The sequence below is a fragment of the Thamnophis elegans genome, chromosome 2, assembly GCF_009769535.1.
Source record: "Thamnophis elegans isolate rThaEle1 chromosome 2, rThaEle1.pri, whole genome shotgun sequence".
In the NCBI taxonomy this organism is placed as follows: domain Eukaryota; kingdom Metazoa; phylum Chordata; class Lepidosauria; order Squamata; family Colubridae; genus Thamnophis; species Thamnophis elegans.
Window position 1 is genome coordinate 137,271,586 of NC_045542.1, and position 27,719 is coordinate 137,299,304.

The 27,719-nt window shown below is 36.6% G+C and overlaps 1 protein-coding gene across 1 annotated transcript in view; it reads left to right on the top strand.

Annotated features, from left to right (window-relative positions):
• Nucleotides 1-27,719, top strand: part of PRICKLE2 (prickle planar cell polarity protein 2) — a 162,866-nt gene that overhangs the window by 44,441 nt on the left and 90,706 nt on the right. The gene's annotated exons all lie outside the window — the stretch shown is intronic.

Genomic DNA, 27,719 nt, shown 5'->3' on the forward strand with positions numbered 1-27,719 from the left:
ATGTGTGTGTATATGGAAATGCTACCATCTCATCAAGTTATAATGTTTTATCTTTAGCTTTCTCAGATGAGATAAGATTGTTAGTCCTTGAATAGTCTTTGCTGCTGTTATGTTGTATCAGGCAGGCATAGAGTTCACAAAGCTGACATATGATTAAGGCACCAGGCTAGAAACCAGGAGATGGTGAGTTCTAGTTCCACCATAGCCATGAAAGCCAGCTGGGTGACCTTGAGCTAGGCCTATCTCTTAGCCCAACTCACTTCACAGAGCCATTGTTGTGGAGAAAATTAGGAGGAGGAAAGGGTATTAGATATGTTCATCACCTTGAGTTGTTTTTAAGATTAATAAAAGGCGTGATTTTAAATGGATGGATGGTTGAATGGACAGACGATAGTTAGAATGTCATTTGAGCTTTGAATGGTTTTTTCCTCAAAAAACAATTGCCTATCATCTGACTCAAAAAAAAAAAAGCTAAACAATCTGTAACCAAACGGTTGGTTCTAGAATGGCATCTAGCAAAAAAGAAAACAAACAATTTCACTAGCTTCCTCCTTCTTGTTTTTCTCATTTGTAATCTACCATAAATTCAGTAGATGAAATTGTTGTATTGCCACTAAGCAATCAAAGGGCAGATAATTGCACCCCAACCAGGGAAACCACATACTGCTTAACTGGGTTTCGGTTCACATCATTCAGAGGGACAATGGGTATCTGCTCTGGTCTACATACACATCCCTTGGCCCTTCCGTTTCTGATAAGACAACAAAGCCCTTTCAAAATCTAAGCCAGGGTGTGTTGGGGGTGGGGGGGTGGGGTGGAGATAGGGAGAGAAGCTCTGAACAGAGACAGAGAAGAACAGCTGGAATCTTTAAGATGAGATCCAGAATAAACAAATAAGGAAATCTGTGTCAGGGAACAATTACCAAGGAAACAAAGATTACAGTGAAAGAAGTGTCATGGTGAAAAGTTCACTCAAGACTCTGAATTAAGTTTTCAAGTTAACTTGATTTAGGAATTATCCAGGAAAATCTGTCAGGAATTGGTCATAGGAATCATCTTTCATTTCTGATATACAGGCAATGTTTGTACCCAAGATTCTGTATTTAGATATCTGATTTACTTTAATAGGAATACTGGTTAAAATATTTGATAGCTTTTGTATCTGAATTCTATTTGTGTATATATTATATTATATTATATTATATTATATTATATTATATTATATTATATTATATTATATTATATTATATTATATTATATTATATTATAATAATTGTATTGTATTGTACTGTACTGTATTGTATTGCATTGCATTGTATTGTATTATCCATTATTTCTTGAGCTCATTCAGCAGCAGATCCTTCCCTCCTTGAATTTGGCCAAGTGTATGTTCTCTTCATTTTTGTTTTTGTTTTAAATGAGAGATTCCCGTAAGTTACTGAAGTGGTGCAGTGGCCTAGAGCTGGAGCTCTCACCTCACCTAGGTAGAGACAGATATTTCTCTCTCTGGACACACTGAGAACATATCTGCTGAACAAAACTCCGCATTGGCGATAGGAAGGGCACCCGGCCATTAAAACACTTCGTTAGCTCTATTCAGTTGCCCAGACTCCACTCCACAAGGGATTGTGGGGTCATTAGCTGTGACCAGGGGGGCATTTGCCCAGGTTCGCCTGGTGCGCCAGTTGCGGCCCTACCTGAATCGGGAGGCCCTCACAACAGTCACCCGAGCCCTTGTGATCTCTAGGCTGGAATACTGTAATGTGCTCTACATGGGGCTGCCCTTGAAGAGCATCCGGCGACTGCAGCTAGTCCAGAATGCGGCCGCGCGAGTGATCATGGGCGCACCGCGGTTCGCCCACATAACACCTATCCTCCGCGAGCTGCACTGGCTACCTGTTGATCTCCGGGTGCGCTTCAGGGTGCTACTTACCATCCATAAAGCCCTCCATGGTAGTGGATCTGAATACTTGAGAGACTGCCTTCTGCCGATTACCTCCCTCCGTCCCATCAGATCGCACAGATTGGGCCTCCTCCGAATTCCATCCGCCAGTCAGTGCCGACTGGCGACCACGCGGAGGAGAGCCTTCTCAGTAGCAGCTCCGACCCTTTGGAACGATCTCCCCCTGGAGATTCGTACCCTCACCACCGTCCAGACCTTCCGCACAGCCCTTAAGACCTGGCTAACCCGTCAGGCCTGGGGATAAGATTTTAATCCGCCCCGCCCGAATGTTGAATGAATGTTGTGTTTTACTGTTTTGTTTTATTTTATTCACATTTATGTTTTCTCTTGCACTCCCTCCTACGAGTTGTAAGCCGCCCTGAGTCCCCTCAGGGAAAAGGGCGGCCTATAAATGCTAAATAAAACTCTAAAAAAACTCATTAAAAGATGATGATGATTCCTGTAATTTACTGTTTTTGATATTTTCAGTGCTTTCTTTTCCTATGTTATCACCATTTGCATGTAACTGACAGACTGTCTGATGACTGACTTATGTGCCATCAAGTTGGTGTCAACTCTTAGCAACCACAAATATAAATTTTCTTCAAGACAATCTGTCCCAACCTGGTCCTTTAGGTCTTCCAATGGTGTGCCCATCACTACTACAATTGCAGCTGTTTGTCTTGTTTTCTTACTTAAGACTTCATACAGTTTAAAATGATTTTTTTTCTTTTTTTACTTTTAATACATTTGGCTTTAAATTACACTTTGGGTTATTGAAGTAACTAGCCAAAGGAGAGTATTCTGTGTTGTCTAATCGTTTTTTTCCAAAAGTTACAGGTTAAACAATTGGCTTCAGAGTCTATTTCCTTTTGTTGTTGTTACTTGTTAATAAATACTTATTCTGAGGGATCCCAATTTCTCCCATCCAAATGAGAAGAGGAAGATGACAGGTGTCTTCTTGGAAGACAATTATGAGTAACAGGGTCTATCAAACACTGCACTAAGGCAGTTGAAATAATATAAAACCCAGAGAAAAGAAGAATTTAGTTCTCCCTTTTTTCACCCCGTAGATTGTTTCTCCATCTCAGAAATATCTTACAACAATTTCCTTAGTATGAATGATACCAAGCTGTCTGTCTTGATACATTCTTCAGTCCATCTGCAAATGAATGTTCTTTGCAATGGGAATATTTAAAATTTCAATATCCCCCAAACACTTTGCAAAATACCTATAGTGCAGGTAATATGATCCTACATTTTGGTCTAATCTGTTGTGCGTATGATCATAGTATGGACAAAATACATTTCATAGTTACAGCTTTTTAGCTGCAGCCGAACCCCATGTGTTCCATCTCAACTAGGAAGCAATACATTTCTAGGCCAATTATAATATTAAGAGTCAACCTTGTTATGTAGAGATTTTTATTTCTTAATTTACACTGCCATTATTTTCAGTTACTTTAAGATGGCTTACCTTAAGTTTCTCAAAATCTTATCCATAAAGTTATATTCTAAATCAAATCACTGATATAATTGCTAAGTATTTTAAGGAGCAACATGGCAAACATTGAGCCAGAGATTTGTAATTGCTAGCATAGGTCTTAATTAGACTATGCACAAAAATGGAAAGGTATCGCGATACCTAACATGGAAGAATGGTTGTAGAAGTTGATGGAATTGGCTGAAATGGTAAAACTGACTACTCTGATTAAAGAAAAGAACATAAATACTTTTGCTTCCCATGGAAACTGCTTCTGAATTTCGTGCTTGATGTAGAAAAGAATGTAACATTGACTTTGGGTTTTATAGATTAGATTGATAGATCTTTATAGAACTGGCTTGTTCATACCATTATGGAAAAACAAAAAGCTGTGATTTGATGCTAAATGCCTTATTCTATTGCAATAGAGAGAGTTGGAAGTTAATGCTTATTTTTCTTTTCTTTTCCCTACTTTTCCTCACTTCTCTTTCCCCTTTCCCCTCCCTCCTCACTGCTTTTTTATTTACTTTTGTATTTATAACTTAATAAAATGTTTTGAGTTAATTGAGGAGATATAGATTTGCAGCAGATCCTCATGGAATCATAAAGACTATTGAATTACCTTGGACTAGTCAGTCACACAATCTCAGCCAAATACAACAGCAGCAGCAGTACAAAACAATAATAGAAATAAATAATCAGTCAAGTGCTTAACATATGAAGTGAACCAACTCTAGTTCTCTGCAAGAGCCTAAGATTTGATCTACATATCACAGGGCCCATTCCATAGCAGTTCTCAGTTAGAACTCCATAATGTAAATATACAAGGCTTGTAAGTAAAGAATGCTTCATGTTTCCCTGCTCTTTAAACATGTGAAAAAAGAAATTGAGGCTGTACTACCATTTCTGTGTAACCTCAAATTCTTTCTACCAAGCAATTTGTATTGGGTGAAATTAAAGGGGGGGGAGTGCTGCTTATAGCAATAGCTCTTGGCAATAGCACTTAGACTTATATACTGCTCCATAGTGCTTTACAGCCTCTCTCTAAGCAGTTTCCACAGTCAGCATATTGCCCCCAATAATCTGGGTCCTCATTTTATCCACCTTGGAAGGATGGAAGGCTGAGTCAACCTTAAGCCTGGTGAGATTCGAACTGCCAAATTGCAGGCAGACAGCAGTTAGCAGAAGTTGCTCACAGTACTGCACTCTAACCACTGTGCCACCACAGCTCTTATACAGGCCTATTTACAGCATCAAAGGTCAAAAAAATAGGACACTCCTGTTTATTTGTATACCTGTAGATAAAGGGTTACAGAATTCAATTTTAATATATAAGAAAGAGCATTCTTAATTGGAATCCCTTTAGAGGCAACTCAAATACATGGACATAAACATTCTGATACAGAGGCTCTCTTCTTTCGAATGTGTTGTGATGAGTTTCTTGTTCACAGAGAATCCTATTAGGGCATGCAGTCATCAAAGCAAGCAGCTCTAAAATCAGGTTTTCTGAGGGTGTGAGGGGGAGATATTTCCAGTACTACTTATTGTATTATTTCTTCCTTCATTTCTTTTCTATGGTAACCACTATGGCTGTGTGACTGTTGGAAGGAAAAATTTATTTGCAGGAGATGTAGCCAAATCATCATTTGTATCTTTCAAATCACATCAGAAATATTTAATTTGGATGTTCTGTGGACTTTTGCAGAATCTCTAACAGCGATTTTGTAGGGTTTTTCCCCAGATTATAGACAAATGGTCAGCCACTTTGATGCGATTTCATTACATTGAGAAATGATACATACAGTGATCATTTCTGAAATCAAATCTCTGTACTTTGAATATCAAGATCTTGCTAGAACAAGAGTAGAACTAGAATCTTGCTGTCTTTTGATTCAGTTTGGATCTGGACTTGGAACAACTAGTGAGCCAGAAATATATTTAATGTAGCATTACCTGCCCATTCAATTACAGAGCAACATTTAAATAATACAAGTAATATTAATAAATATTGTAAAATTAAGTACAGGTTGTCCTTGTTTAGCAACCACAATTGGGATTGACAACATAATTTATATGGCTAAAAAGAATAAAGAGAAAAATCAACAAAGTACAATGCTAAAAGAAGAATGTAAGAAATTGGAGTTAGAGCTTCAAAGAGAGCCACAAAAGAAAATATTTAAAGGACAAATGGAGATGATTAAACATTAAATTGAACTTAATAGCTTCAGAAAAAATAGCTCAGCAAACCAAAAGGGTACAAGAAAACTTTTTTGAGAACACAAACGAACCATGAAATGGTTGGCGTATAAATTGAAAAAAGGAAAGCGAAAAAAGTGATGAATAAAATTGCAAAATGATCAGGGAAACATACAGTTCCAAAATGAGATAATTTAATAAAATAGTCAAAGAATATTATGAATAGTTATATGATACAGAGAATAAATCTATGGAGATAATACAATAAATGGAAGAAGCCAATTTACATAAGATTTTCTTTCGTCACCATAACTACTAAATGAGGCAGTTACTAAACCAGGAATACCTCTCTCTCTACACTAATATATAATATTAAATCCTTCCAACAGAAATCCAAAATCCTAATACAAACAATTGCAAAAATAAAATTGAACATCCACATCGCGCCAAGAAATGGGGTGATTCATTTGTCTTGTATTTTCAGCAATAATGGTAAGAAAAATATAGTTAAAAGGGGAACCATTCAGGCAACCATCAATGGCAGTAATTTGTTTTTTTGTAGTTGCCTTCAAAGCCTCTCTCCGGAACACCAAATGGAGAAGGACAATCCAGAGGAAAAAGACTCAGTTGCTGAACCTCAGCAACTGTGAAAGCCCTGCCTTTGCAGATCTAACAGAAAACAAATCAGGCCTCGTGCAATGCGCTGTACATTTCAGTCTTCCTGAAGAAATATCTGCATATCTAAAATGAGAATTTCCTGTAATCATTCAGGACATTAATAAGATGGATGGGGCATGGTATATTATCTGTATAAAATATATTTTTATTATTTACATTTGGTTTGTTTCATTCATCTTTTCTCCTAGTCATTTTTTTAAGGTCTGAAATGGATGACTTAATTTGCAAAGGACATTGTAAAAGGTGGCTTACATGGATAATTGCTCTAGTAATTGTTTTTAAAAACCATTTGTGGAGGCCAGAAACCCTCCTCCAAATTGTTATCCTGTGCGATGCATATGAATCTGATATTCTTTCTTAGGCTTGAGTTTGAAACTCCAAAACTGATTTGTTAATCCATTTCCCCACAGGGTGCAAATTTTATTAGATTAGAGAAAGTCAAATTCTGCCTCCCTTTCTCCACTTTTTCCTATAAATTGTAATAATGGGATGTTATGATTTTTGATTCATTATATTACAGTTATTCCAGCGGTAGGTTTCATATTTTGTTACCACTGGTTCACTGTGCCCGCCCGCTTTACACATGAGTGCCTGCCACACATGCGCCCAGCCCTCTGCTCATGTGCTTTGCTAACACACATGCCTTCCGTGCGCCCGCCCAGCCTCAAAAACATACCTAAATAGACAGCATATAGCTATCCTATTTAGTCTTATTTTCACTACTGGTTCAGGCGAACCGGTTCAAACCAGCTGAATACTACCTCTGAATTATTCCATTTTGGAATCTTGCAAATTTAAAGAAAAAATCTAGTAATTTTTGCTAACACAAGTGAATCTATTAAATAATAATTGAGTATGCCTGTAGAATGACTGCAAACAGGAAGGGAATATAGATTTGAGAAGCATAGATACCCTTAGATTTCTTTTCATCTTTCCGAAGGCACCTCAGAAGATCCACGTTGCATGACCCACCAAAGTCTATTTAAGCTCCTGAGTTAACGCTAAACTCGAACATCTGGTGTTAGCTTTTTTAAAAGCAGGGAAATGGAAAAAGAAACTGTAAATGGGATGGTAGCACTTCTGAGTTTATTGTATCCTAGTAATTGGATGTCTCAAGGTTTTTGAGTAGTCTATGAATTGAAGGCATGAGAACAGCAAATGAAGCTGCATTACCAGCTGCTTAGCAACATATAGAGGAGGTAGATGCTTAGCAACAGGTGATCTTCAGTTCCTAAGTTACAGGCACTTAGATTCCTGCATATTAACAGGATTTATTGGACCAGACGCTTGCACAAGAATTGAGCCGTATAGCATATTTAGGCTCAAATGATTTGTTTCCAGATCTAGAGGACATCCTGCAAATGAGGCAGAGATGCATCCTTCAGCAACTCAGACTCCTCATGTAGAATTTTTAGGCATATTTTTCCCTTTTCTCCAACTTTAGTAGATAATATCAAATTGCTTTTTATGTTAAACCATAATAGTCAACTCTGTGATTAACTTAAGAACTGGAAAACTAGAGCTCAAGATTTTGCTGGCCATCACATTTGGAAACTTTGGAGTGAGATAGAGTAGAGAAGTGGGCCATGGACCACCTTACCATTTTAGCCACAGATACCACTTACCCAGCCTAGTACAAGCATTATCTTCTTTCACATGCAGTAGTAACAAGTAGGAGATGAGATCAGAACTAGGAGAATATCGGAGGCCAACAGTGGCCTTCTTGCAAGTGACCTGGCCAATTTGATAAATCTGATTGTACATCCTCATATGAACATAAGTTTTGTCTTCTGTGTCACATTCACTTCCATGTCTTCTTTGAACAACATGTATTCTAGTTTTGGATTTGTCTTAGTGTAGAGTTTACTTTCCTAGGACTGCAGATTGATCAAAGCAGTGATTTGCAGTTCAGAAGTAAAGCATTGAATTGCACAAATTCACGCAGCAATGATGAGCATGAATTGAATATGAAAAAGTAAGGGCATCAGCCAGGCAACCAAATACAGATTAGTCTGCACTATATTGCCTTTCCCATAACTACTTATGGTTTGTTGAAAGTTGGACCAGGGGGGAAAACAAACTAGACAGGAGGAAAAACCACTTGTTCAAGCTGTAGGCGTTCCTGCACATTCCTTGGACTGCAAAGGTGAACAAGTAATCAAGTACTGGAGTGTATAAATCCAGACATATTGCTAGAAGGCAAAATCACAAAATCCTGCCTTGCTTATTCTGGCCGTGTCATGCAATCATGCTCACTGGGAAAAGGCAGTTATGCTTCAAATGGTCAACAAGTAAAAGAAAATGAGGAAGCCAAAAAACATGATGACTAGACACCCTCAAAGCTGACACCAGCCAGAGCATAAAACACCTGAAAGAAGACCTGCAAAATCAGAAATGTAGACAGAGAGCTGGCCTACAGAATCGTTGTGAATTGGACATGATTGAACGGATATTATCATCAAGCTGTTGTGACCATGTTCAGCTTCTCGTGTGATTTTAATGAATTCTGCTAGCTTTGGTTGAATGCACCAATATGAATAGCTTGTGTAACTATGCCAACTCCATGGGTTTTTGTTTTAATCGCAAAAAAATATGTTTGCTCTCCAATCTTGCCTCTTTTATTTTCCTCTATCACTTCATTTTCTTAATGCACAACTGTGAGTGTTTTGTAGTCTTCCATATGGTCTTCTCCGCTTCATTGTGATTCCTTCATCTCTTTTCTTCATTTCTCTGTTTTGGGGGGTCTTTTTCTCAGTTCTGTGAGGAACAGATTTTTTTTTTTTATATTTCACTTTTTCTTCAAAACAAGATAGTTTATCTTTCCTCTAGTATCTAGATATGATTTTGTCTTCTCATTATCTTCACAGAACATGTATAATTTCTCAACATTTTATAGCTGGAGAAATGTTTTTAGTATTGAACATTTCCAATTAGGACTATGATTCTCCTTGGGATGATTGGGGTGCCAGTCATTCTCTCAATGGTCATCAGATTCTTTTGAGTCACATCCCAAAGGTGGTTTTTTTTTTTTTTTTTTTTTTTTTTTTTTTTTTAGCAAACAGCAACTGGATTATTTTTAATTTTTCTTGAAGACATTTCACTTCTCATTCAAGAAGCTTCTTCAGTTCTTTCTTCAGTTCAGAACTGAAGTTCAAGAAGCTTTTTGGATGACATGATACGTCTTCAAGAAAAATAAAGAAAGTCCAGTTGTTATTTGAAAAGAAAGCAACTTTGGGACAACCATTACCTTGATGACTGAGAATGTCCATAGACACTGATTCAAATGATATTTTTTTTTAATACTGAAAAATAGAGCTCACCATATAGCTATAAAATACAAGAGGTGGCAGGTAGCACTGTTTCTACTAACCCTGTGCAATTATTGCCTCATATATTTTCTCCCACATATTCTGAGAAGGGCTAATCTGCCTCACAACCATTTGAGGAGAAATCTTGCAAATTCTAACAGATCCAAATGTGTCTTTGGGGGACCTCTGATTTAGGTCTTTTGAGTCTACTTCCCACAAATTCAGATTAAATCTTATTCGATACATGACTGTCCAAACCACAGTGGTCGACATGACATTGCTTGAGTTATTTGAAAACTGCTCTTCTATTCCCTTTAATCTTTTTGAAGGTAAATATGCGGAATTTCTTCAGTCTCATAATAGCATAGCAGTCCAGTCACTGATTAAATGGAACTCATAGGTAGCAAGCAGTACTTTTTAATTGGTTTAATTATAACTGCAGAAATTAAGAAGCAGAGAGCTTAGACCAGTGATAAAGCAAAATTTTGATTACCTCCTCAAGAACATTCTATGAATAGAATCAATTCTCCAGCTGATGTAAATAAGCCTACTTTAATAATTTGGTGGAGCAACATTGATTTATACCAGCTGAACATCTGGTTCATAATATATATAATCAGACAGTTCAGGCTGGGCTGTTCAGCTGCTAAGCATCAGAGGAGTTCAGAGAGCATCTAGTAGATATAAAGGACCTCCATTAACTGAGCTAAAGAAACTCTGATTATCCAGTTTTCTGCTTTTCCATTTCTTATTGCAAAATCAATATAATTACCTAATTATTAAAAATCAGTCTGATCCAAATTTGGTCTCTCAGACATTTAAATATTTTATTAAATAAAAGATTTAAGCCAAGGTGGCACAGTGCTACTTTTGTTGACTGCTAGCTGCCTGCAATTTGGCAGTTCAAATCTCACCAGATTCAAGGTTGATTCAGCATTCCAACCTTCTGAGGTGTTTGAGTTTAGTTTGAGTTTATTATTATTTATAGGCCACCCTTTTCCCTGAGGGGACTCAGGGCGGCTTACAATTTTTACCCAATTTCATTTGGGTAAAATGAAGAGCCAGATTGTTAGGGGACAATATGCTGACTATGTAAACCACTTAGAGAGGGCTATAAAGCACTGTGAGGTGCTATATACATCTAAGTGTTATTGCTATTTAAGTTATTTTTTTCCCAAACTGCCTACTGGCTGCTGTTGATGATGGTGACATCAACACCATTAAGCTACAAATTTCTGACTAGAATTTTAAATAATAATTTATGAAGTGCAAACTGTAGGGGAAAATATTTGAGAGGCTACACATCCATTTTAAAACTAAAATAATCAAATTAAATTAGCCTTAATGGTATAGGTATAGGTAGTCTTTGCGCTACAATCGCAATTGAACTCAAAATTTCTGTTGTTACATGAGACATTTGTTAAGTGAGATTTGCCCCGTTTTGTGACCTTTCTTGCCAAAGTTGTTAAGTGAATCACTGCAGTCGATAAGTTAGGCTTGTCAGAAGGTCAAAAAAGGTGATCACATGACCTTGGAACACAGCAACGGTTATAAATAGCACCTGAATTTTGATCACAGAATCATGGGGATGCTGCAAAGGTCATAACTTTGAAAAACCTTCATAAGTCACATTTTTCAGTGGTCCACTAAATGGTCACTAAACAAGCTGTTGTAAATTGAGGACTACCTGTAGCCGAATCCCAGAAATTATGGGCAACTGCATCCTACGGAAACATGCTGACCTGCCTCAGTTACCAGCAGGAAAACTCAAACCAAGGAAACCCCTTCTGGCACTTGCACAATATCCACCCAACATCGATTTCCAATGAAAAGCCAAATGGATCCCTGAATGCCCAGACATATAAATGAGGCCACAAAAAAGGTGCTAGGCTTTGAATTAGCACCTCAGCAATGGACAATCCTGAATAGAATTTTCATCTGCCAGGACACTATAAATGTGACAGAGTATCCTTCTCTCAGTATGACTGTGGGATTTCGCATCAAACTTTAGCTCACATTGTGACCGACCATGAGATGAAGGCATAAACCGGTCCTTTATCTGATTTTTTTTTAATATAAACGATGCTGCGCTTCAAGGGTTAGATGGTCTAGATGCTAGACATTGATATTTGAAGCCAGATCTTTTTGACGTATATATTTGATTGGGTTTTACTAATCTAGGTGAAATGTTAATATATATATTGCTAGTCCATGTAAGATATGCCATACACTAAATAAATAAATCCCAGAAATATAAGGACTAAGCTGATTTGTCAAATATCTCTGGGTTTTAGAGAACGATAGAAACAAAAGAGAATTTGAATGAACCCAAGATATATATTATAAGTAGTCATTTGTGCTACAGCACATTCATGGAAATATCTGCAAAATTTCAGTTTTTCTTTTTTTCTTCTTATTTTTATGTAATACTCTAAGGCATTAAAAGATAAATGGTCCCCTCGCACATATCAGATAAAGGACCCGACTCTAGGGGGTAGTGCTCATCTCCGTTTCAAAGCTGAAGAGCCAGCACTATCTGAAGATGTTTTCGTAGTCATGTGGTCGGCATGATTAAACGTGGAAGGCACACGGAACACTGTTACCTTCCCACCAAAGGTGGTTCCTATTTTTCTACTTGCAATTTTTTACATACTTTCGAATTGCTAGGTTGGCAGAAACTGGGGCAAGTAACGGGAGCTCACTCCGTTATGCAGCGCTAGGGATTTGAACCACCAAACTGCTGACCTTTCTGATCAACAAGCTCGGCATCTTAGCCCCTGAGCCACTGCGACCCCTTCCAAGGCATTAGAGATACAATTATGTCTTAATTATAAGTATTATATTAAGATACAATATTAAGAATTTTAGCATATTATACACATTTCTATAAATTATATAAATATTGTATTGAAATAACATGTACCAAAATTGAGAAGATGGAGCAGTTGATGGGTCCATGTGACTCGGTTTAACAAGTCATTAAAAGATTGAGCTAGTTTTATATTTTTTGGATATGCTTTTAGTTTTTTTTAGCTTTAGTTTTAGTTTTTTTCAAATGTCATTTATTCATTATCCAATATATTTTTCTGATTTTACTAGCACTCTAAATTTTGTTTGTAGTTTATCAAATCTTCTCATTATCAGTATCAATAAACATACACCCCAAACAATGAGAATAGGTTTATTAAATGGTTGTAATGATTTCTCAATTGTGTTTAGGTAATCTCCCTTCCCAAATTTCTTATTTAAATTAACACCCAGTTTAAGGAAAACTATCCTTTTCTCACTTCGACACAAAGTAATGTCAGCCAAGCTCACAGATAACACAAAATGCTTATTTCAGGCAATATTCCTTTTAGCATAAACCTAATAAATAACCGAGCTGCCCATTTTTCATCTTAAGTATTCAGTGCTGTTTCTTCCAGAATGTATGCCCTAGTGGGACTGTCTAAAGCTCTCCTGACAATCTGCAGGACATATTTCTAATGCTTTTACCACAAATTAGCATCCTAAATATTGGAGGCTGCCAATGTTTGTTTGGTGTTAGAGAATTATAGTCTATTACAGTGCATACTAAAGACTGACTGGAAAACTCAAGGATGTCTTTATTTGTTGTGTTTTGGGGACCGGAGCAGGGGGGGTGGGAGGTAATTTTATTTTTTGTCATTCCAAGGCAAAATGGAAAGGACACAAATTTGATATAGTTCAAGATTGGTTAACACCTTGCCTTGATCTCTCTCCAGTGAGAGAATTTCTCTGCTCTTCCAGAAGCCACCTGCCTGAACCTAGTTATCAGAAGTTGATTGCTGAATTGTTTTCACTTGAAGTTATTGTCTGTTTGATTGATTAGAGAGCCAGGTCTTCAATCTAAAGTATCTAAAAGGTGGTTTGAAACTGATAATTTGTGCCCCAAGCGAGAAACCTGGTTTAATGTGTTCTGTGACTCATTCATTTGTTTTCTTGATTATCCATGATATTTCCAGAATTTTTTTTCCAAATATCCTGCTTCTTCAAAGTCCAACTTTTTCTTCCATAAAGATTCACTGGGAAAATGTTTTCTTCAATAAATATCTTTTCCAAGGGCTTCATATTTTTGACACTGAATGTAAAGACCCGAGTCCGTAATACTGGGAAAAGTTGAAGGAAAGAAAGAGGAGGATGACCAGCAGCAAGGTGGATGGACTCAATTACAGTGATGGTGGGTGCACCATTTCATTGGATGACCTGAAAGACCAAGCTGGGGATCATCATGGAGAAAATCTATCTGTTAGGTTGCAAAAGAGTCAGCATCAACTTGAAAGCACATAATTAACCTAAAATCAAGGATTCTCAAACTGTGGGTTGTAAACTCACCAAGGATCACCAACGGGTGTGTGTGAGAGAGAGAGAAAGAGAGAGAGAGAAAATTATGAAAGCTGATCAGCCTCACACAAGGGAAATGGAAGCAATGGGTAAGTCAGCAATGGGGGGGAAAGCCCAGAGAGTTTTGAGATACAATTAAAACATGGAAGTAGTCTTCTGTTTAGAACCATCTGTCAATTATAGCAGCATTGTGATTGAAGGATGATTTCTTTCTCGCATGTCCTTCTTTTCACCAAACTAGACATTACCTTCAAGCAACCATTCTTTATATGTCTTCGCCACCAGTCCCCTAATCATCTTGTTGCTCTTCACTGCACTCTTTCTAGAGTCTCAAAATCTTTTTTACATCATGGCAAATTGTTCCCACTTATAGAATTGTTTCCAGTTAGGGGAATGAAGGTGCTTCCATGGTCTCCAGTTCATAAGTGTCTCAGAGAAGTCTGGCTGGTCGTAGTGAGAAAAAAATGCTGGACCTCAGAGAGCTTTGGTCACATCCAGAGATTTATTCTTCTGTTCTTAAGTAACTGAGTGCTCCTGATGTTTTTGACTGCAGTCAGCTAATGCCTAGCAATAATTGGATATACAATTTGGCACGCACAGAGAGTGACAGATCCCTATAATAGCCTAAATAATAGTAACAGGTACAATGTGACTGCGGTGTCTATGCTTATAAAAGTGACTTCATGAGGCACTACATTTTTTCCGTGATTCATTTTTTTAAAATAAATCTAATATTTTATCCAGAGCCATTGATTTAGGTTTTAAGAGCTTCTAAGATTAGTCTCTGACCTGTTTCTTTCTGGTGTTTCAGAAAATCTAATGGAGTGAGCTGCAGCTCATGAAGCTTACGCCTTTTAATGAAATTTGATAGTTGAAAAAGCTGCTGTCAGACACCTTATTTTTTTTGTATCATTGGCTATCATTATAATGTCACTGTAACCAATGTCTTCCGCTATAATGATCAGCATAGCAGGTGATTTAAATGTAAGGAGAGGAAAGCTAATAGATAATTGTATTTTTATAACATTGGACTTAAAAAAAAAAAAAAAAAGAATCCAGTTAGGCAAGTAACAAAAAAAAACCCTGCTTCTGTAGGTTATTCCGTCACACCGCTTTGTTTATTTAAAAATGGTTATAACATACATGGCTTTTTCATTGTGATTTCACATGAGGGTAAATAAATATAAATAATAGTGCCAGTTCAAATAATCTCCTTAAAAGGTTTGGGGTAAGATAGATAATTTTAAGCATGTTTATAATAGTGGAACAGGACATATTTTTATACCCGGTTTGTGCTTAAGTCTCATTGTAGGCATTGAACAGGTTTAAGCATTCATTATACAGATTTGGGTACCATTATTTTTCTATAACGTTTCTTTGTAATAAGGTAATGGTTTCCCTGTCCAGTTGTTTCTGACTTTAAGGCATGGTGCTTATCTCTTCTTGGCTGAGGGAGCCAGTGTTGTCCGAAAATATTTTCCATGGTCATGTGACCAGCATGGCTATATACCAAGGCACATAGGACACTGCTACATCCCCACTGAAGTGATACCTATTGATCTACTCCCATTTGCATGCTTTCAAACTTCTGGATAGGCAGGAACATGAGCTCATCCTGTTGCATGGCGCTTGGCTGTCAAGCTCAACTTTTTAACTGCTGAGCAATTGCGGCCCCCTTCCTTTCTAAGACATACATAAAATGCCGAATGGTATTCAGGCTCAAAATGCTAATCAAGCACCTTTTCTGTTAATCTGTGATTATTATTCGCATTCCTCTATCTGTGCTGTAGTTTGGGGCCTCAAACTGAAATGAGAAGAGATTAAAAAAAGAAAAGAAAAGAAAGAAACTTTAATAGCACCTGCGGCATGGGATTACATGAATTCCTTCTTGTTCCTCAATTTTAATATGGATTAATGTGGTTTATGAACAACAACCTCCAACCTACAGAGGTTATTTTTGAATGATAGTTATCCTGATAGACAGACTGATTAAATCTACTTAGGTGATCTCTTTCAGACAGTCTCTCCCCCTCTCTCTCTCTCGCTCTCTCTCTCAATTCTGTTTGGCAAGTTTAGTTGTGTTCAGTCAAGTCGTCTCTGTTTTTTGGTCTTCTGTTTAACAGCAATGTTTAGCTATCAAGTTCCAGAAGCTTCTTTCTCTCCTCTCCCCTTCATCGTATTAAAAACATTATATATTCTAAGTACTGTATCCAATAAGCAGAACAGGACAAAGGCTTGCTCCATTTTGCAGATGTATTTTCTTATGTGTTTGTTTCTCTTTTCCATTCGAAAAACAGTTAAACCTCTTAATGTGGCTTTGAACAGAAAATAAGATGTCTATAAATATCTTAGGCAACATTACATTTTTCTCTTTAAGCCTTCAGAGATTACGTCCACCATTAAATGGTTCTACTTTAAAGCTGGGATTGAACAATTGCCTGTTTAGAAAGCCATGAGAATTTGTTGAAGCAAAAAAAAAAGATATATTTTCATCTATCTATTTAAAACATTTCGGTACTACCTGTCTGACAAGTGTGACACTTTTTAAATGGCCTAGCTGTTACCACTAGAAGATGTCATTTTATACCGTGCAGTAATTTGCCCTTCCTCTCTGTAGCAGTGAAAAAGTAATCAAATGGTGATCCTGAATCTGATTACACCTAATAGTGTATTCCTGTATTTTTTTTCTCCCTGGAAAAAAAAAGGTTTGTTTTTCTGCTTCAGTGGTAATGATGTTAACATGAAACAAATAGGAAGACGCCCATGCAGTTGGTAGGCAGCTTAGCAGCTGCTCATATCCATGCTGAAATTATAATGGAAATGGGAAATTAAAGATTTTTTTTCTGCAATGCTCCTCCCCAATTCTGCAGTAGATTGCAGTTTAAAATTCCTGAGGACTCATCATTGCAATCTTTTAGGAGAGGACTGTACAGTCACACAGCCTTTCCTTCACTTGTTTTGTAGTCCTTATAGTATTATTGATGTTTAGTTACAATTGCAGCCTAGATTTTAGCATTGTCTGAGCTGGCTGTTTGTTAGTAATGATTGGTAAATGTTGTACTATTTTATTATTGTACTAAAATTTATTACGTAAACTGTCATCAAAGGCCTTTCTTCCTTATAAATTGAATTAGAGGTATTTAAAATCCAAAAGTGGAATGAACCGAAACTAGAGGTCGGCAACTCTTTTGTTAGTAGATATATTTGGTGTGTTCTAGGCTGTTTAACCTGCACATGTGATCTGTTCATGATATGCTTGACAATTGTAGATGCGTTCTGCCAGCAGGCATCCATGAACACCAATTGACAGTCAGAAGACATGATGAAAACTCTTTAATTTCACAACATGTAGACAGACTTAAGCATAGTTTCAGTAGGGAAAATGTGACTATCCTAGACCAAGCCAAGTCAAAAAATGGCAAGGAATTTCTAGAAGTCTGGCACTCTGACAAATTAGCCATAGTACATACGTGGAGATTAACAACATCTATAGACTATGCAAAAGAGACAATCAACCAGCCAAAAAGGGAACAAAAAGACCCAAGCACTTCTCCACCAGCAATCAGCACACAGATCAACATAGGTTAACTCCAAGATTAACCTCAGACCAACAATCAATTAAAAAAATACCCCAATCGAGAAATTGCCAAAGAAACCCAACTAAAGAATTTCTAAGACTAACTCGACCAACACTGACAAAGCAAGCCACTAGAATATAAACTGGCAGCAAATCACACTCCTTGCTGCCAGTTTATATTCTAGTGGCTTGCTTTGTCAGTGTTGGTCGAGTTAGTCTTAGAAATTCTTTAGTTGGGTTTCTTTGGCAATTTCTCGATTGGGGTATTTTTTTAATTGATTGTTGGTCTGAGGTTAATCTTGGAGTTAACCTATGTAACCATTGAGACCACTAAGGCTGGTTTATGCCATAATCTTTCAACCTTGATTTTCTTACCTTGACACTGTGTGATCTCCTCCACTTCTACTATCCTTAAATATTAAACATCAATTACCACATCTTCTTATTAACCACAGTTAAGCCTTATGACTTTTTCAATTTGAATTCAGAAATCCACAATATTTTAACCTGCTTATTTTTGAATACTTTATCAACTATATGTTCCCATCCATTTTTAATTTCTGGCAAATGATAACGTTTACAAATGTTGTTATTATGGTTGGTCTCAAGATCAGCCTGCTGTTTAAACTGGATTTGTCATTTTTATCCACCTATCTAATCCTTCCCAAGGGCTTTTGTTTCATGTAGGTGTGTTATTCCTTACTTCTGGGTGAAGATGGTTAACCACTTCCTATAAAATTATTATTTATATCATAACATTTCCATTGGCTGGTGGTTGTATCTTATAAAAGGTTTTCAGTTTTTCTATTTTTCCACTTCACTTATTTGACAGATGAAATCTATGGGGTTGCACTTATACCTCAGATGATGCTTGTCTGTTAATATTTGCAGTGCCAGCATAAGATTATGTTTCAAAATGATATCCTGGAGCTGATTTCTGGAAGCAAATTTTAGCATCTCAGAATTTTTACTGTCTTTATTATCTGTACGTTACGCTCCCCTGGGTGTCATCTCTGAGGAATGTAAGACTGAAATGGTTGCTGCGGATCTAAGGAAACTTTAGTGTCAGTAAAATGACTTTCATATTGCGGGAGCCATTTTGAATTTCTTACTTTAAAATGACATCGTTCATCGTATTATACAGAGTAGAATCAAAATATGAGTGAAATGCTATGCTTGGCAGTTGTTCTTTTTTCCTCTAATTCCTAAGGAGGATTTTCTACTGTGAACCAAAGCTGAACACAACACGATTACTTATCTTTCAAGAAATTATAAAACTCTATTGATGAGTATCAGAGCATGGATCTTTCAAGACATTTAATAATCTTCTGAATCCGACTTTGATCTTGCCCCTGCTTTTTCAGTGCGAGAGCAAATTTAAATGTCGAACTCAATATTATATGAGTCAATCTCATCATTTCTTCCAAAGGCAGTCCAATCAAACTTCTGTGTAACTGAGCAGAAGATGAACATAATAAAATGTATTTATTATGATTTAGCTGTTATATTATGCCTTTCTTCTAGGAACATCAGAGGAGGGGATGAGAGAGCGATTGACTGAAAAACATCCAAGATGGCGATTATTGAGGGTAGACATAAACATAGTTCTGTTCAATTCTAGACTTTTTTATTCATTTATTATCCTGTTGTTTATTATTTTTGTAAATTGCTCAAGAATTTCACTAACATTCCCTTTTTTCTCCTCTTTTTCTTACAACAACAACCCTGTGAGGTAGGTTTGGCTGACTGGTCCAATATCACCCAATCAGCTTTCATATGCCAATGGCAGGACTCGAATTCACAGTCTCCTGACTTCTAGTCTGGTGCCCTAACCAAATTGGTCTAACTGTAACCCTGACGATTATAGTTCCTTTTTCTCCCCATTAGATTCCTCTTTTTCAGTCTTATTTGTGCACACTTATTGGAGAAAATAACAGTCATATTTCTCTAGAATGATTCACTAGAACGATGATAAACCTGTGGCATAAGGGGAGCCAGATGCTTTATCCTTGCAATTGAGCAAACTTTCCTTCTTTGCTCATTATAAAGATTCTCGGTATGTTTAAATCCATGTTTTTTGGAGTCAGTGATAGACAGAAATGGCAAAACCAAATCACTCAGGAGCTGTCATCATAAATTTTGCCCTCTCATAGCAGACAGGAGAGTGGCTTATAGTGTCATATATGTGACCATGCATGACAGCAATTACAGATAATTGCACTTCTGTCCTGTCAAGCTTTAGATAATGTGTGTCAATTACTGGGCCATCTAGATGGGTCAGTAAAAAGCAGTGATTTTTATTGCTATAATTGGAAGCATTTAAGGGAGGTTGTTTGGCTGGGTCTAGTTATAGGTTCATTATACTCCATTCTGGTTCCAGATCCTGGCAAAATCTAGTTTTCTTTTGGAACGTCTAGTTTTCTTTTGGAGAAACATGGAAAATTAGCCACAATTTTTCCATATTTATGCCCACAATTATATCATCCCCCTTTCTTTATGCTGGTTTTGGCATCCTGAAAAGGAGATTTATAATGGTTAGATGTAGATAGTCATCCATGGAGAATAAGGTAAGAAGTAGAGCAGCTTCCATGAAGCGTAACATATTACTAACCGGAATAGGACCCCCACTGAAAAAAATGCCCTAACCCACTGTCAAATTAACCAGTGTTAGAAAAGTTCTTTAATTTTTAATTAGCCATGCCAAATATAATGAATCAGAAGCAAACCAAATCTGGTAACAACCAATTGTGCGCTGACTTTGAAAACCTCTGAACATGAATATTGAGTCACTAAATTTGGAAAAACTACCATTATGTTTCTATTGAAGTAGCTTATGAATGTTTATATTCTGTGGAAGATGAAAATCTGGTGTTCTAATCATCATTACTTGTTTGCAGCACATCTTTATGTCAATGGTGCATTCTCATTCAGCGTCTGAATAATATGAGTGGATCCAGGGAACTGACTTGCTTCTGAAGCAAAACAGATACAGCGTGTCCTGAACAATATATCAAGATCACCAGAATAAAATTCACTCTCTATCTAGGATAAGCTCAGTCTTCAGAGGTGATATTCAGCAGGTTCTGACCAGTTCTTGAGAACCAGTAGTGGCAATTTTAAGTAGTTTGGAGAACTGGTAAATACCACCTCTGACTGGCCCCGCCCCCATCTATTCTGATCAAGAGGAAATGAGAATTTTGCAGTAACCTTCCCCTGGAGTGGGGAGGGAATAGCGATTTTACAGTATCCTTCCCCTGCCACACCCACCAAGACAAACCATGCCCACAGAACTGATAGTAAAAAAAATTGAATCCCACTACTGTCAGTCTTACATTGGCTTTGTCTAGTTGCAGCTTAACTAAGCAAACCTCAAGAGATCCTTGCAAAATACTTTTTGGGGGAGAAGTTGGGAGGCGTGACTTTGTTACCCCGTTTCCCAGAAAATAAGATCTCCCCGGATAATAAGCTCAATCGGGCTTTTGAGCGTATGCACTAAAATAAGCCCTCCTCTGAAAATAAGACCTCCCTGAAAATATTGCAACACAACAGTAGCCATGAGGTGACCACTCTCACCGCCTCCTGTACCTCAAAAATAATCAGACCTCCCCGAAAATAAGGCCAAGCACTTATTTCATGGGTCAAAAGAAAATAAGACCCTGTCTTATTTTCAGAGAAACGTGGTATTTGGTTAATGGGAGGGGGGTTGCATTTCCATTCCAGAAAGTACAAAAGAGTTCCTGACATAATTACAACGTATCCAGACCTCTCCACAACAATTCAAGGGTACCTTTAATTTTTAAACATTTGATGCAATGAGATGCATCGATTAAATAGCCTCCAGTTCACATCACATTCTGGAGCTTCACATAGCCATTGCAGTTATTCTGCAGGAAATTTTGCACGATTTGTGTTACTTCACAACCTAGCTTAACTTCCACATAAGCATAATTGAAAAATGGCTGTATAAGCAGAATGTTACTTCAGGCTGGTTTTTGTAATCAAGACCAGAGATAGCTATCTTTGCATAAGCCAACAGCCTGGCTAGGAAAGCATGGGAATAAATATTTAAAATGCTAAAATATGTATGGGAAATTTGTACTTTTCAAGACACTACACATTTTGGATTTTTCTGGATGCTACTTCTGTTAGTTGGCTCCTCATATGGATTTGGCTGGCCATGGTGAACTAGATAGATTGATTAGTCTAGTGCAACAGCTGAGTGTCATTTTGTTATGCATAATTCTTTGCTGGTGGATGCCATTTCTCAGGGAAATGGTTGGAATGTCTATTTTTTAAAAAAAATAATGTTATTAACTATTCAAAAGAGAGAAAGAGAGAGACAAAGAAAATGAACAAATATAAAAGGGCTAGAATTTCTAGAGTCCCCAAAGCTTTTAAAAAAGTTTATACTATATTTGTTGGATATTTTTGACAAAGGAAAAAGACAAGAAAAGAGGAAAAAATAAATATAAAACATAAAAGAGAATTTAAAAAGGACTTTACAAGGATCACAGAATTAAATAAGTGTTAGGTAAGAAAATATTTCATCAGTTGATTTCAGATAACTGAATATTGTATCGTTTTAAAAAACTGCATACTGATATTAAAATCTAGTTGGTTTGTACATTTCAAAAGCAAATCACTACAGTATATTTCACAAAGTAATTTCTGTCCATTCAGTAACAGAATTATCCTTATTTAACAGCTTATTAACAGTTAAACTATTAAGACCTTATTAAGAAACTTTCAGATGTAATATAAGCTCATATATGGAATTATAATCCCACAAAAGATTTTCAAGTTGAATTAAATTATGTGCCAGATTTACTTTTTAAATGCAAAGTTATTTTAGACATTGAGGTATACTCCCACAACTTAATTAGCTGTTCTTTTAGAGAGGAACTGTACATACCTTCCAATAAAAAGCCTCACAGCCTTTAAACATATAGAAAGCTAGTTTGGTATTCTTTATGGGGATAAAGGATTTGGTAATATTTAAATTATAAAAATAGAAAGCTGGAAAGAGAACTTCAGTTTCATTTTATTATAAATCATTTTCCAGAAGTGTTGAGCTTGATAATGTTGCCACCAAAATGGAAAAATAACTGAACTTGAATTTTATATTTCCAGCAATTTTTTTAAATGAACTCTCTATTAGTGGAGTAATATATCAGCAGCAAAATAGTTTTGTCTAAGTATAATATTTGGTAATAATTTTCTGTTTTTCCATTGAAATCCTCCATTGCTGCATATCAATTACTGTGTCTAAATTCTATATCAATTTCCCAAAACTTTTAAAGAAAACACTCCCCAAGATTTTAGTACTCTCTAAGGAACATACAACCGCCTTTTAAAACTGAAAAAAAATCTAAAAAGAAGAAAAAATCAGAAGTAAAATACCAAATATGACTGATAGATAACTTATGTGCCTTACAAGCTACTGTTAATTCTTTCCCTCAATGCCTTTGAATAAAATTGGCTCAAGTTGAAAGAGAATTTCCCTGGTTCCTTCATTTATAAAGCTCCCTCCCCAGCTCATTTTTTCCCCCTTTATGCTTGAAGGAACTATTAATTCCTAACGTGCTTATTGCCTTCTTACTGCCAATATCTTTATTTAACTCCTTACTGTTTGAACTGCTTGTCTCTGTAGCAAAATGAAAAATCAGTACTTTTTGGAAAAAAAAGAAAAAGATCCGTTTTTGCTTTGTCTTGCTCTGACCCATTTCTGAAGCTGTTAGTTGCATGATTCTCCAAGATTTTGTTTGATGCAAGACTAGACCTGTTTTAGCAATTGTCTTCGTTGCTTCTAACATTTTAAATTCTACCATGCAAAGCATTTACATTATATCAATAGCTGCATTTAATTTCGCATTTATCTCTTATGGCCTTCAGTATGAATAACATTCCGTATGGCTCCGCAATTTCATAACAGTTGTCTACAAAACACAGACACGGAAATTCTTTTTCTCATAGGTTTTAAGAAATATCCCAGCTCTAAAGTCTTCTGTTTTCAATGTTGCATTTAGGAAGGCAGGTTTGTCAATCTGCTTTTCATTATTTATAATTAACATTTTGAGGGAGGAAAACATTTTACAAAGATCGTGGAGAACACAGCCAAATTCAATTCTCTATAATGCTGAATTTGTTCAAACCACACTCTCTTTCCTTTGCCATTTGTTTATTCACTTTGGCACCAATGGCAGGTACCCCAGAGTATGTGATGGTGATACAAGGAACAGACAAAACAGGACATGACAAATAGGAGAAACAACCTGGAATGATGTAGCCATCTTCATTGTGGTGCATTGATAATTGAATCTGCTCGTTTGATTTTTATGTAACTAACCATCTATTTATTTATTATGGTGGGATTCATGAATATCTAATTATTGGCTGCCTTAGGTCATCTACCTTTATAAGAGACATGCTGAAATGTGGACATATTTCAAAACTCTATTATTAGCATTACTAGCAGCTAGGGCTATGCAAATACCAGATGAAACTACAGCATATTTATATATTGGGTGTTCGATGAACTTGGTAGTTTTCTTGAAGACGTTTCATTACCAAACTAGGTAACACAATCAGTGCATATGATGATATCATCTCCACATATTCTATATGGTTGTGTATGCATTTCTGCTAGCATATATCTATCCATCCATCCCCAACTTATACTGAATAAAACTATTTTATTCAGTTTTCAACAATCCCCTTAAATCTAATCAAACCAGCTCTTTCTCTTGCATTGGTTAATGTCTTCCAGTCGGAGAGGAGAAGCAAAAATGTGTAGATGGCACAAAATCTCCACCAGGACATCAGTGCAGGTCTACATTGTTGATGGTCTGCATATGAGCCAAAACTAGAATCTAGATAAGATACAGGCAATATAGGTTAAAAATGAGGGTTTTTTCCCAAGTCTGGGTTTAACCTGAATGTGTATGTACTTGTAAGTCAGAACTCATGTATGGACTGTAAGTCAGAACTCATACTTATGAATGGGCTGCCATTGTACAGGAAGTACAATTGTGCAGGAAGTACAATTGTACAGGAAGTACAATCGTGGACAGCACTGTATTTCCTCAAGTCAACAAACCACGGAAGCCATGCAACGTTTTAATGAACAACTAAAAGTGTTCAAAAGGCATGTATAGTTAAAAAAATATATGGCTTCAGTAGTTCGTAAAAACATTGCTGCTTGAGCGGTTCCGTGGTTTAATGAAAGATAATGCCATCTGCCATTTTTAATAATAGCCAGTCTATTCATAAGTACAAGTTGCCCATAAGTCAGATGTTCTTAACCTGAGGACTGCCTGTATTCCATAAAGGAGGTTCGGGAAAGAAAACACAAAGTAGAAGGGAATACCACTTTTGTAACCTTTACTAAATGCTTTGCTAGTCCATTGTATTGAAGATAACAATAAAAACATCATGGTTTGAAGCAATTTGTCTTTCCAGAAAGAAGCAATATAGACAAACAAGTATCTCACATTTCCTCAAAACAGCAAAACCAGTTAAGATTTTCACTGACCACAAACATGGTTTATATTTATCATTTAATTCAAATGGTCAACAGCTACATGATCAGATAAATAGCTCTTAGAGGCTCCATCTTTAATATTGTAGGATAGATGAATTGCTGATTAAGAGAAAGCTTAATAGACTGGAATTGGTGGTATGTTGTGGACAGTATTATTCTCACTCTTTAGTATCAAATTTGCAGCTTGCCTTGGAAGTTTCTTTGGATTCTAGTTTATGCCCAATTATTCATTTATTAATCAAATTTATACGACCCCTCATCTCATGGATGAGCAATGTACAAGTCGGAGTTCATTTTACCTAAATAGTGGAAACTGCCAGATGACTGTTTTCTGCACATCTTTTAATTGATATGCACTATCCAGAGGAAGATAGATCTGCTCACCATTTCTTCCTATTCTTCCTATTTTGTTTTCAACTTCTCTGTGATAATTAGTTCCTTTTAATGTAGTTAAAAATTAATTGTATTTAAGGTTTTAGATAAGTAGAATAAATAAGATCATTTTATTATTTGAACAAATCAAAGGAGCATTCAACATTGTAGCAGTGGTGGAATTAAAGTATTTTTACTACCAGTTCTGTGGCCGTGGCATGGCTTGATGGGCGTGGCTTGGTGAGCCTGGCAAGGGAACGATACTGTAAAATCTCCATTCCTTCCCCACTCCAGGGGAAGGTTACTACAAAACCCACATTTTCTCCCGATCAGCTGGGAATCAGGAGACAGAGAATAGATGGGGGCCAGTCAGAGGTGGTATTTACCAGTTCTCCAAACTTCTCAAAATTTCCGCTATCAGTTCTCCTGAACTGGTCAGAACCTGCTGAATGCTACCTCTGATTTGTAGGTTTTATAACTTTCATCTTTATTTTTAATAGTGGATTCTGTATTTCATGTTCTTCTAGTTCATGGTTGACTCTTCCTTTTTTTCCCATTTTCTTCTAGTTGATTGTTGACTTTGACTGTTCTATTTATGACAGGCTTTTCAGAATTTGTAAAAGATCACCTGCAGGAAAAATTAATAATAGGTGGCAGTAAATAGACACTTCTAAGTGTTAATGCTCAGTTGCCATGTTACCGTATGTGAGATGGACAGCCATATAAATTTGTTTAATAAAATAAATAATAAATACCATTCTGAGAGAGAAATGTGGAGTAATCCAGGTGCAAAAAAGAGCTGGCAAGATTTATTTATCCCAAGTGATGTAAGAAGTTAGTATGAGGGAACTTTACATATAACAACAATCATCTGGGTATTCACTTTTAATGATGCGTTCATTTTCACAGTTAAGAAAAGGGGTATGTTAGATGATTCTGAGGGCTGATAAAAGTCAAAGCCTCCAAAAATGATTTAATGGAGACTTTAATGATTTATTTTCATAACAAGGAAATGAAATCACCCAGGGAGGCTGTGCTGGTAATTGTATGTCAGGGAGGAAAAATCTATGATAGGCAACAACTGAATTTACCTGAATGGATATTTATGGAAAGAGATCCAGTTTTTGTTAACGATCTATAGTTCATTTTAGGTGATGAAGTACAGGTCAGGGCCTGCTTTCTTCACGAGGTTTTCTTTTGTCAGATTAAGTTTTCCCAACTCATTTGCCCGTGCCTGTAGAGCTATCTTTTTTCCAGACCGTAGAGAGATAGTTCCAGCAGACCTCTAGAAAATCTTCTAGTGGAAATACTTAAAATCGTTCTACATTGTGTTATTGTTGGTTCTGTTTTGTGCCAAGAAACAAATACTTACTCATGTGATAACCCGATTGCCTTTCAAACGTGTTATCTTGTCTTGCCAAATGTTCACTCTCTGTATAGATACTTGCCTTAGGGAATTGTATGTCATATTTTTGGAGCCAGTCAAGTATAAATTAGGTGTGTAATGTTGGCTGCTATCTTTGCGGGTGACAATTAGAGCAACTTTTAGTCTTATCAGATGTGTTGAGAACCCTGTTGGATTCCTCCTTCGGCTGGATTGTAGACCAGAGGAGGGAAATAAGTGGCTAAAAGGTCACTAAAGTTATGAGGAGTAGCTATTTTGATTTTACCACCCATATCCCTTCCTGGAAAAATATGATTCAACCACTATTATTCAGCTACCAGTCTTCCAATTCGAACATTGTAATTCATGTCACTTGGGTTTGCCCTTAAGAAGCTTCATATATGGTAATGGTAGGAAAAGGGGACAGCTGGCCTGTCAGATGTTTTCCAGCAGGAGCATATCACTGGTGTACTTACCTTAATTGTCCATATCAAGGTCCTTGTTATATATAATTCTCTACATGGTGTGATATCTGCCTTCCTGAAAGTATCCTAAGATACTTCGATATCTTAGGGTCTCCAATTTTGGTTTATTATAGTTGCTGACTCAGAAGAAAGATCAGCTGAATCTACTGGAGAAAGGCCTTAGGGATGGCCCTAGCTATGTGAAGCTCCCTTCCATTTGAAATTTTGGTCATTAAAAAATAAATACTTCAGGGACAAGTACTATGATGCTCACAGGAACCAATTTGCCCGTAAACTTTTCTCTTTTAAAAAAGAATTTTGAATTAAAAAAAACAATAAATGGGAAGCTAGCACCATCAGCTTCTGGCTTTATCTGTAGACCCAAGAATATCCTTAAACCTCTTGTGGATGGA